The sequence below is a fragment of the Convolutriloba macropyga genome, chromosome 7 (assembly GCF_964194025.1).
Source record: "Convolutriloba macropyga chromosome 7, txConMacr16.3, whole genome shotgun sequence".
Taxonomy (NCBI): Eukaryota; Metazoa; Xenacoelomorpha; order Acoela; family Convolutidae; genus Convolutriloba; species Convolutriloba macropyga.
The window spans coordinates 61,881,287-61,892,061 of record NC_134474.1 but is presented as its reverse complement, the minus strand read 5'-3'; positions in this window follow the sequence as shown (position 1 = coordinate 61,892,061).

The following is a 10,775-nucleotide window of genomic DNA, read 5'->3' as shown; positions in this document are numbered from 1 at the left end:
ACATTGGTGATAGTGTTCTGTGGAGCACTGCTAGTTATTCAGTGTTGCGTAGTGTCACTTTGGCAGTCAGAGGCCGGGTCAACGTTGGTGATAGTGTTGCGTGGAGCACTGCTAGTGGTTCAGTGTTGCGTAGTGTGACTTTGGCAGTCAGAGGCCGGGTCAACGTTGGTGATAGTGTTGCGTGGAGCACTGCTAGTTGTTCAGTGTTGCGTAGTGTGACTTTGGCAGTCAGAGGCCGGGTCAACGTTGGTGATAGTGTTGCGTGGAGCACTGCTATTGGTTCAGTGTCCCGTAGAGTGACTTTGGCAGTCAGAGGCCGGGTCAACATTGGTGATAGTGTTCTGTGGAGCACTGCTAGTGGTTCAGTGTCCCGTTGAGTGACTTTGGCAGTCAGAGGCCGGGTCAACGTTGGCGATAGTGGTCCGTGGAGCATTGCTAGTGGGTCAGTGTCCTGTGGAGTGACTTTGACAGTCAGAGGCGTGGTCGGGTAACTTCATAGTGACGTGAGGAGCATAGAGTTCCAAAACTGTAAGCTCAACTGTTGGGACTACTTTAGTAGTTGATCAGACGTTGTCAGACTCTTAAACTTGGTGCTAATATTTTACACTGGCGGCACATACTTAGCCTAGATATACTTTTGAACCCATAGCACTAAGCCGAAAACTACGGGTGCTCAGTTAGCCGAATAACTTTGGGTGCTCAATTAGCCAAATAACTTTGGGTGCTCAATTAGCCGAATAACTTTGGGTGCTCAATTAGCCGAATAACTTTGGGTGCCCAATTAGCCGAATAACTTCGGGTGCTCAGCTAGCCGAATAACTTTGGGTGCTCAATTAGCCGAATAACTTTGCGTGCTCAATTAGCCGAATAACTTCGGGTGCTAAATTAGCCGAATAACTTCGGTTGCTCGGTTGCTCAAAATTTTTTGGGTGTTCACTTAGCCGAAAATTTTTTGGGTGTTCACTTAGCCGAAAAATTTTTGGGTGTTCAATTAGCCGAAAATTTTTTGGGTGTTCAATTAGCCGAAAAATTTTTTGGGTGTTCACTTAGCCGAAAAATTTTTGGGTGTTCAATTAGCCGAAAAATTTTTGGTTGTTCAATTAGCCAAAAAATTTTTGGGTGTTCAATTAGCCGAAAAATTTTTGGTTTTCAATTAGCCGAAAAAAAATTTGGGTGTTCAGTTAGCCGAAAATTTTGGGTGTTCAATTAGCCTAAAATTTTTTGGGTGTTCAATTAGCCGAAAATTTTTGTATTCAATTAGCCGAAAAATTGGGTGTTCATTTAGCCGAAAACTTTTAGCAGTTCACTTAGCCGAATTCAATGCTTTTTATAGTAGGTGCTAGTTCATTGAGCCGCACAATAAACAAACTACGGGACCCTCAGTATACACGACACCTTAATACTTCTATAGCTGAGCCCGGACTCAGTTTTAAGGCCGTTAAACAGAGAAAGACCGTGCAATTTAAGCTCAAATACGAGTACCCACAGGCAAGTGAAGTAATAATTTGGCACGACGCTATAAACAATAGCTTAACACCCCATCATAACAATAACCATAGCCCACTATCTGCGTCTGAACTCATTCAAGAACTTTACGCAATCGAAAATAAGATAAAAGCTATTGTTTACTGTCCACGACAGGGCGCCCCAGATATCTTCGAGGACCTGAAGCAAACAAGTTTCGTCGTGGTTCACGTCATAAAAGACCTCCTATGAAAGCGCAAAGCCAAGGATCCTTCGATTCTGAACGACTATTTGCAACTTCATCCGCCCTTCTGCTGTGAAATAAAATCACTCTCTATTGTGAGATTTCATAGCGCCAACCTAAATTGTCTGATAAAAAAGACCAGACCAAAAAGGCTTAACCAGCGCCGTCGAAAAGCTCGAGCAAACAGGGCTGCCGCTCTCGAGGGGAACTCTGCTGACGAGCCGTGGCTAGCTTAGGTGCAACGCTATAGCTTGTTTGCAGTTTTTTCCTCGTTAGTGGTTGATCTGTTCTTATGAGCCTTTAAGAAACTAAATTCTAGTCCGTTTCCCAATTCCTCATAATGTATTTGATTTACGAAATTATTGCTTGTAACGATTCTCCTTTCTTATTCTTTTGCTGGTAAGAGTCATCTGAAATTCTGAATATTGTATTAAGTGTGCCTAATTCATTGAAACAAATATCTAACATTTAATACCGTTGTTTTCAAGATGGAAGCTCAGGCCATCAAATTGTCTGAAGCTAGATCTAAAGTTGAATTAAGTGTGAATGACTTGTACAAAAGAATCGACGACGCAATAAATAGTAAAACACGAAAAACAAAAATCGAGACATTAGTTAACAAAGCAAAGGAACTCTTGTCAACAGCAATTGACAAAAACGATCAACTGGTTCAGTTAGCCTCACGACATCCAAACAAAATAAAACTCACTGAGGAGCTTGAACTTTGGCTCAAAGAAGCAAGCGAAACTCATGACAAAAATGTAGCAAAAGCACGACAATACATTGAGCTCAGTGATGAGACAATTGGTGAATCAACATTCCGCCGAAAAACATCAAGCTGTGGATCGAAAACTGTCTCAATCTCGTCTAGCCAGAGGAGAAGAGAACAGGAAATAGCAAGACTTCAACGAGAAGAGATTGAGAGAGAGAATGAGAACATAATCAAACTCGCTCAACAAAAGCATCAATTAGAGCTAGACACAATTAGCGAAGAGAACAGGAAAAGATTGTTTGACGCAAAAGTCAAGGAGATTCGGGCAATGGAGTCATCCGATGAGAGCCTTGATGGTGATCTCGGGGAGCAAACAATTTTAAATAATGATAAAAATCTGAGCGTGTAACAGAATGGGTTGACAGTCCAGTGGCAAACAACATTTTGTCTACAACTCTTCGTTCAAACCGCGCAGAAAAAGAAATTCAAGAAAATGGTTTCCTCAAAGCTTCGAACTCATTACCACCACATGAAACGGATAATCTCCTAACATGCCCTTCGATGCTGCAAAATTCGGTGAACGCTCCAAACGCTGCACCAGGTCCGTTATTGCAGCAAAGCAATCAGTCACCACCAAAGGACGGTAACCCGCGTGAAAACGTCGTCCGTACTCCCAAAGGAGTATCATATTTTTTGTCTTTTGGAAAGGAAGACAGACAGACCAGTCCGCAGGCAAGTAATAACGTCGCTAACCAGACCGCTGATACGGGAGCATCAGCGCCTCAACCCTCACAGTTGCCAGAACCCTCGAGCTGGGCACCAGTCCCCAGCGCAGTTTCATATTTGAATCAACCAGATCATCATTTAGCAAACATAAACAACCCCACAGTGACAAACTTGCCATCTATTACTTCTGATCATCAGAACGTACAATACCCTGTCCAAAACATGCAACGCAGTTTTTATCCCATGGCTAGCCACCTCCTGCCAAACATGACTTTGTGGCATGTACCTCATCCGGCAACCGTAACTTCCTCACATCCTCAACAAGTTCAACAACAAGTTTTGCAAACAAATTTGAATAAACCTGTTGTATCCTATTCAAGTGGAGGTACAACCTACAACCAAAACCCGTTTTCAGCTGCAACCTTTATCGGTCAACACAACCCCTCATCTTCATTACCGGTGCAGCACTGTTTGTATTCAAACCCAATGCTGCCCTACGCAACCATGCCAGCCAATACTACTGGTCCCTTCCATTCGTATCATCCATCAACATCTGTTGCTCCCGCACACGATAATTCCCTCAATGTTAAGGATCTAGCGGACGCAATAACCTCCAGTCAACTCAATCCATTACCAAAATGGACGCTTGCGCAATATAATGGGGATCCACTTCTTTGGCATGAGTGGATAGGTCAGTTCAAAATTGCCATAGACTCAAAACCTCTCTGATGCAGCAAAATTAACTTATTTGAAAACTCTTCTAACCGGAAGAGCTAAAAAATCCATTGAGCAGTTTGCGTATAGTGGTGCATTGTATAACGATGCCATGAAAGTTCTGGAACGGAAATTCGGCCAACCCCATGCCGTAGTTGGCGCTCACCTTGATAAACTTAACAATTACCCGCCCTTAAAAATGCACAATTTGGAAATTGTAATTGCTTTCGCATCAGTAATTTCAAGTTTAGTTGGAGTTTTCCAGTCATTGTCATATGACTCCGATTTGCGTAGCTCATCTTTACTGAACCAAGTCGTACAAAAGCTCCCGCCCAATCTTAAGGAATCCTGGTGTTCACATATAGTGAAAAAGCAGTGGCTCAGGCCTACCTTGTTAGAATTCAACGATTGGTTACAATAAAAAGCGGACACACATGACCGCATGAAAGCAGTCAAATTTAAGACTAAGACAGACGAAACACCAGTTGTAAATAAAACAAAAACAACTTCAAAGGCTTTCGCGTCAAACTCAAAAGTTGCCGACGCAAAACAGAAGAACCCGTCAACAAGAAACGGGAACGAACTTGGTTGCCCGCACTGCAAGGCAAATCACCCAATTTGGAAATGCCCGAAATTCAAAAGTGAAAACCCAACTCAGAGAGCGAAAATTGTAGCCGAACATGGACTATGCTTCTCCTGTCTCAATGGTTCCCATCAATTTAGAAATTGTCCCAACCCACGAAAGTGCAAACAACCTGGTTGCACTAGTACACATAATATTTTGTTACACGGTTCCGAACGCATCTTCACTAAGAACAATGCAAAGAAACCAAGTGAAACGAAAAGCGTCACGGATCCACCGCAGTCAACATCTCTATTTACACTCAATTCGGAAAACATCTGTACTCCCAATCAAGATGGAAACTCGTCATCTTTCCCTGCTGTGTCCAACGTTAAAGGTCTTTTACAGGTTAAGGAAGTCCAACTCAAAGGCCCCACAGCTAAGGAAACCAAAGTGCTGGCTTTATGTGATCCTGCCTGCAGTCACTCGTGGATTGCGGCAAGTGCTGCGGCAAGACTCAATCTGAAAGGTTCACCTCTTAAACTGACTGTTTGCAGAATAAATGCAAAACAAGTTATTGATACACTTATTACAGACGTGACAGTTAAACCATTAGGTGATAACACCTGTGAAAGTTTCGACGTAAGTCCATACATAAGAGACACGCTAAATGTTGGTTCTGATATTATCAATGTACCTCAACTACAGGAAACATATCCGTATTTAAGTGTGCTAGATCCCGTTCAGTACAGTTACTCAAATGTCGAAAAGATTCTAGGCCAAGACGTTTACCATGCAATCCGACCTATCGAATATTTAGAAAGCGATTCAAAATGTGCGCCCGTTGCCGTCCGCCCTCCAATTGGTTGGGTTCTAAGTGGACCTCTGCCTGCCACTTCTAGTTTCATATCCTCCTGTTTTAAAATTGTTACTGAACCGGAAACAGATCTAGCCGAACAACTGAAGTCCTGGTATGACATGGAGTCATACGGAGCTGTAAAAGAGGTTGACCCCAGGTCTTCTTCAGACCGTAGAGCAGTTGAAATACTAGAAAAGACAACTTTTAATGACGGAAAACGGTATCAAGTTGGTATGCTGTGGTCAAAAGACGACCTTCATTTACCGAATAACTACTACTCAGCACTCGTTCAACTGAAGTCCCTTGAAAAAAGACTTTTCAGGGACCAAGACCTCCGAGTGAAGTACGAAAAGAGCATTAAGGACGACGTAGACAAAGGCTATGTGGTTCAAGTGCTTAACTCTAAAGATCCCAGTGAACGGTCTAGACGCGAATGGTACTTGCCTCATCACCCCGTCGTTAATCCCAATAAGCCAAACAAGATGAGAAGGGTGTTAAATGGTGCGGCAAAATTTCATGGAACGTCATTAAATAAATCTTTGTTGACATGGCCTGATTTACTTCAGCGTTTGATTCATACTCTTATCCGCTTCCGCCAGTATCAGTACGCAGTCTCTGCTGATATAGAAGGCATGTTCCTCCAGGTTGGAGTGCTTCCTCAGGATCAAACGTGCCTTAGATTTTTGTGGCGGGAGGATCCATCAACTGATGTGATGGTATATCAGTACACCAGGCATATCTTTGGTGCGAAACACTCGCCCACATGCGCGAATTATGCCCTCCAACGAACAGCCAAGGACAATAGCCGTCAGTACCCAGATGCATCGCAAGCTGTGTTGGAAAAGTTTTATATGGTCGACTACCTCGACTCCTTAGAGGAACCAGAGAAAGCACTGAAGAGAGCCAAGGAACTCGTAGAACTACTTATGTTGGGAGGATTTAAATTAACATAGTTTGTAAGCAGCGTTCCACACCTGCTCGATGAACTCGACAACAGCTTCAAAACCAATGACCAAGAAGAGCCAAAAGTTATTGGAAGTTCTGAGGAAGAAGCCTCATCACACGTATTGGGTCTGAAATGGGACCACAAAAAAGACACACTAGTTGTCAGCCGTGGAACGAAGTACGTGGACAACAAAAACGTAACTCAACGCCTAGTACTTAGTTTAGTTTCAAAAGTCTTTGACCCAATTGGGTTAGTAGCCCCCTTCACAGTTACCGCCCGACTGTTGCTGAAAGATATATGGAGGTTGAGTGGTCAAGACTGGGACAAGGTGCTGCCCGATGACATGATTGATAGGCTCAGTGCATGGAGTTCAGATTTACCCAAATTAGGAAACTTAACAGTCGCTAGGAGTTTTTTCTCTAGCGAGTTCGACTCAACCGAGCTTCATGTTTTCGGGGATAGTTCCCAGGAAGTCTTCAGCGCTGTTGCCTTCCTGAGATCAAAAGTAAGGTCAGGACCCACTACGCATACCGAAATTGCCTTTATTTTAGGAAAAGCAAGAGTTGCACTCATGAAATGTTTGACCGTACCCAAACTCGAACTTCAAGCAGCCCTACTAGCAACGCGCCTAAAGGTAGACATATATAAAGCTTTAACAATACCTCTTAGTAAAACGTTCATGTGGACAGATAGCACGACTGTGCTTCAGTGGCTGAGATCCTTCGATAAACAGCCCATCTTTGTTGCCAATAGGGTTTCGGAAATATTGGAGTCCACAATAGTCGACCAATGGTTTCATGTACCATCGACAGACAATCCCGCGGACGCTGGTACAAGGGGAATGTCAGCCGATGGCCTGTGTGCCAGTAGCTGGTTGAAAGGTCCAGTTTTCCTGTTAACGTCAGATTTTCCTTTCCAGCCAAATAACGAGATATTAGGCAATCTGAAAAAACCGTTAACCAGTCCCTTGGGCGATCCGCTTCAAAAACAAGAAAGCCGTCTCGCGAGCAACGTTTCCTACGAAGAAAAACTGTTCGATTACACAAAATTTAGCTCTTACTTTAAACCAGTTAGGATAACCGCTTATCTCCTCCGCATCCTCCCGAAGCACGCCCATTTCCGGTCATCAGATGCTTCAATTCTTAGGCCCGATGAACTCCAGGTTGCTGAAGCAAAACTTCAGTTCCTCGTTCAATCTGAATCTTTCCCGTTCGAGAAAAAACAACTTCTGGATGAAAAGCACCTTATCAGAAAAAGCCCAATCTCACCGTATACCCCTTTCATTGGTCCCAATGCTCTGATCAGATCTAGTGGCCGCCTCAAACTATTAGTTGAAGCCGACTATGACATCAAACACCCCATCATACTTGATAGCCGTCACCCCGCTGTAAGGCTCTTTCTGAAAAAAGAGCATTCAGTTAACCACCACGAGGGCATTGACTTTTTGCGAGCTTGCAATCAACGACGCTACGCAGTCCTGAAATTGCGTTCCGCATTACGATCTATCAAATTTAACTGCGTATTATGCCGTAAGCGTAGCAAAAATCCGTTCAGCCAATGATGGCCGACTTACCGGCCGAACGTTTTTCCTATGGTTCCCCTCCCTCCTTCAATACGGGAATGGATTATTTCGGCCCATTTTATGTATCAGTGAAACGCTCAAGTGAAAAGCGTTGGGGTTTCCTTTTCACGTGCCTCACAACACGCGCCTTGCATATTGAGGTTGTGCCATCGATGGACATGAATTCCTGCGTTATGGGAATTGAAAGGTTCTTTGCTCGGAGAGGAAAACCCCGCGTCCTTTGGTCGGATAATGGAACCAACTTTATTGCTACCGAGAAGGAACTATCATTGTGTATACAGAGTTGGAATCAAAAATTCATTGCGAGTCAAATGTCTGAAAAGGGAATCTTGTGGCACTTCAATCCACCATCTGCCCCACATCATGGTGGCTCGTGGGAACGAATGGTGAGGAGTGTTAAACGCACTTTCTATGCAGTTCTTGGCAACCGACGTCTTACTGACGAAGTCTTACAAACGACATTCTGTTTAGTTGAATCAACTTTAAATAACAGGCCACTTACCCCTGTAAGCTCTGACCCTACGGAACTTGATGCCATAACACCTAATCACTTCCTTCTCGGAAACAGGTCAAGCACTGTGCCTTCGCTTTTGTCAGAAGAGGACTTCGACCACCGCAAGAGATACGTGCGAGCTCAGTGCTACGCGGACTCAATTTGGAAAAGGTGGCCAGCTGAATATGTCCCAAACCTGAATCGTCGCAGTAAATGGTCCACACCGGCAAACACAGAGCTTAAATCTGGGGATCTTGTATGGGTGGCCGACGAATTGAGCCCCCGTGGACACTTCCCCATGGGTCGCATTGAAAACCTCCGTTATGGCAGCGATGGCATTGCCCGTTCGGCTGAGATAAGGACAAATGCTGGTAAGTATATCCGACCGGTTGTAAAACTAATACTTGTTTTAGAAACAACACTTTCGGGGCCGGAGGAAGTTGCGAATGCAAAGTAAGCGTATATATATATATAAACTAAGCAGCGTATGTTTGTAAGCGTGTAAGCGTATATATTTGAATTGAATAGCAAGCAATCAAGGCGGCATAGCGCAGACGGTAACGCACTGGACTCCGAATCGAAGGGTCGCTGGTTCGAGCCCCCGACTACGACCAAATTAGCAAAGCAAAATCAGTATTCTAATACATGTACCTTGAGCAACGGACTGTTAGAGAGCGGTTTTGGGCCGAACCAGCCCGATTTAGACTAGGATGACTTAGATATAAAATTATTAGAGTATCAAAACGCTTTGAATGGTTCAATTATAAGGCCAATGCAAGGCCAAATTACGTCATACATGAACTGAATCGACCAATATTGGCTAGCAAAAGGCTAACAGGTATTGTCTAGCCTTTTTGCCGCCAGTGTTACTTTGAATAAATTTTGTTAACGTTGTTAAGTGAACTTCTTATGTGTCGTATGTTATGTACACAAGCTATATTTGGCATAAAAAATCGTTTCTTGAATCTTATTCGATTCGTAATTGTTGAATAAAGATTTCGTCTTCCGTTTTGTTGCATTCGAGTTTATTGTCGGATACAAGGCTCGAATAAACGGCAATTTGGTCGGTGATATTCGCATTGTCGCTGATTTGTCACAAACTTTGCTCAAACGCGAAAAAACAACGAAACGCTATTAATGCAGACCAGATTTCTCGAAATTGAACAAATTAAGGTTAAGTTGATGGTTGACGATAAAAATGCTTTTGATGTCGGTTGCAACGTGAGATATGAAGACAATTCATTGGGGTAATGTGCTTGAAAAAGTTCAAATGCCTTTTTAAAAGAAATTGAAGCAGCCGAAAAATCCAAGTAAGCTTAATCCTATCCGATTTAAAAATTTTTAATACCTCATTGCGGTCTTTGGTCACTATAAAAGTGACTCATAAACATGGTAAGATTTTTTCAGTAAACTATTTTGATAATGGTCGAAGTTAACACTTTGGTTCTGGCGAGACACAGCCAGAATTAGAACAAAAAAGATTGACAGAAACTGTTAACAGCAGGTCCACCTTGGGAAAATGTAAGATACAAAATCTTTTTTTAATAAAATATTCGTGGAGGATTGATCAGATCCTAGACTCCAAGAAGAGTTTCTGACAATTTAATTAGAAGCACAACTTGAACCTTGTCTTCTTCGTTTTCTAATTTCGATTTTGTTTGCGACCAAGCAGTGTAAAACTCCTCACATTAGGGCCTCGAATTATGAAAAGACTGTGCTCGAATCAAAATAATATGAAAACTTTAGCTCGAATTTAGAGCGCAATTGCACTTTAGCTCTGACCCAAATTTTGTTGCTCGACACTGCTGGAATCTGAGTCCACAAAGCCCCCCCCCCACCCCACTCCTCCTCTGCTAGTCTTTTCATAAGTCGAGGTCTAAACATGAGTCGCTAATTTTCCGCTGTAAATAAGTGAAGAGCCGCCGAGCAAACTGTTTCCTTTGTGAAATAATCTGCCGTGTTTAGAACTAATGCTTTTTTGAGCTAATAATGGTTCAAATGGCTCAAAAAAGCTGACGGGGACTAGTCATTATAATTTAGGTGCAATAATATCCGTTTAAAGATGATTAATGTCTACCAGGGAAATGCAGAGCCAAAACAGCTGCTATTAACCACGGTGAAAAGGCAATGCTGGCAATTTTCGAACCCTTGCGGATGATTCCTTTAACAGCTGCTCCCAACATATTCCTACACATCTAAATAAACCCGCCACACTAACCTACTCTTCAATAACTACTACGGCTACCTCTCCCTCCTCTTGGAGAAATTTCCCATTACCAATTAACTATCGCCTAACACCACCTTCAAAAAACAGAAACGTTAAATTTATCTTCATTAATTAAAACAAGACGGATCACTTAAGTAAACACTCTTTTGAAAACCAGTTTTGCAAAACTCAAATTGAAACAAACTTTCGGAGCAACAATGATTAAAACCTTCCTAAATCTGAAAATCAAAACTTTCTCATGCATAT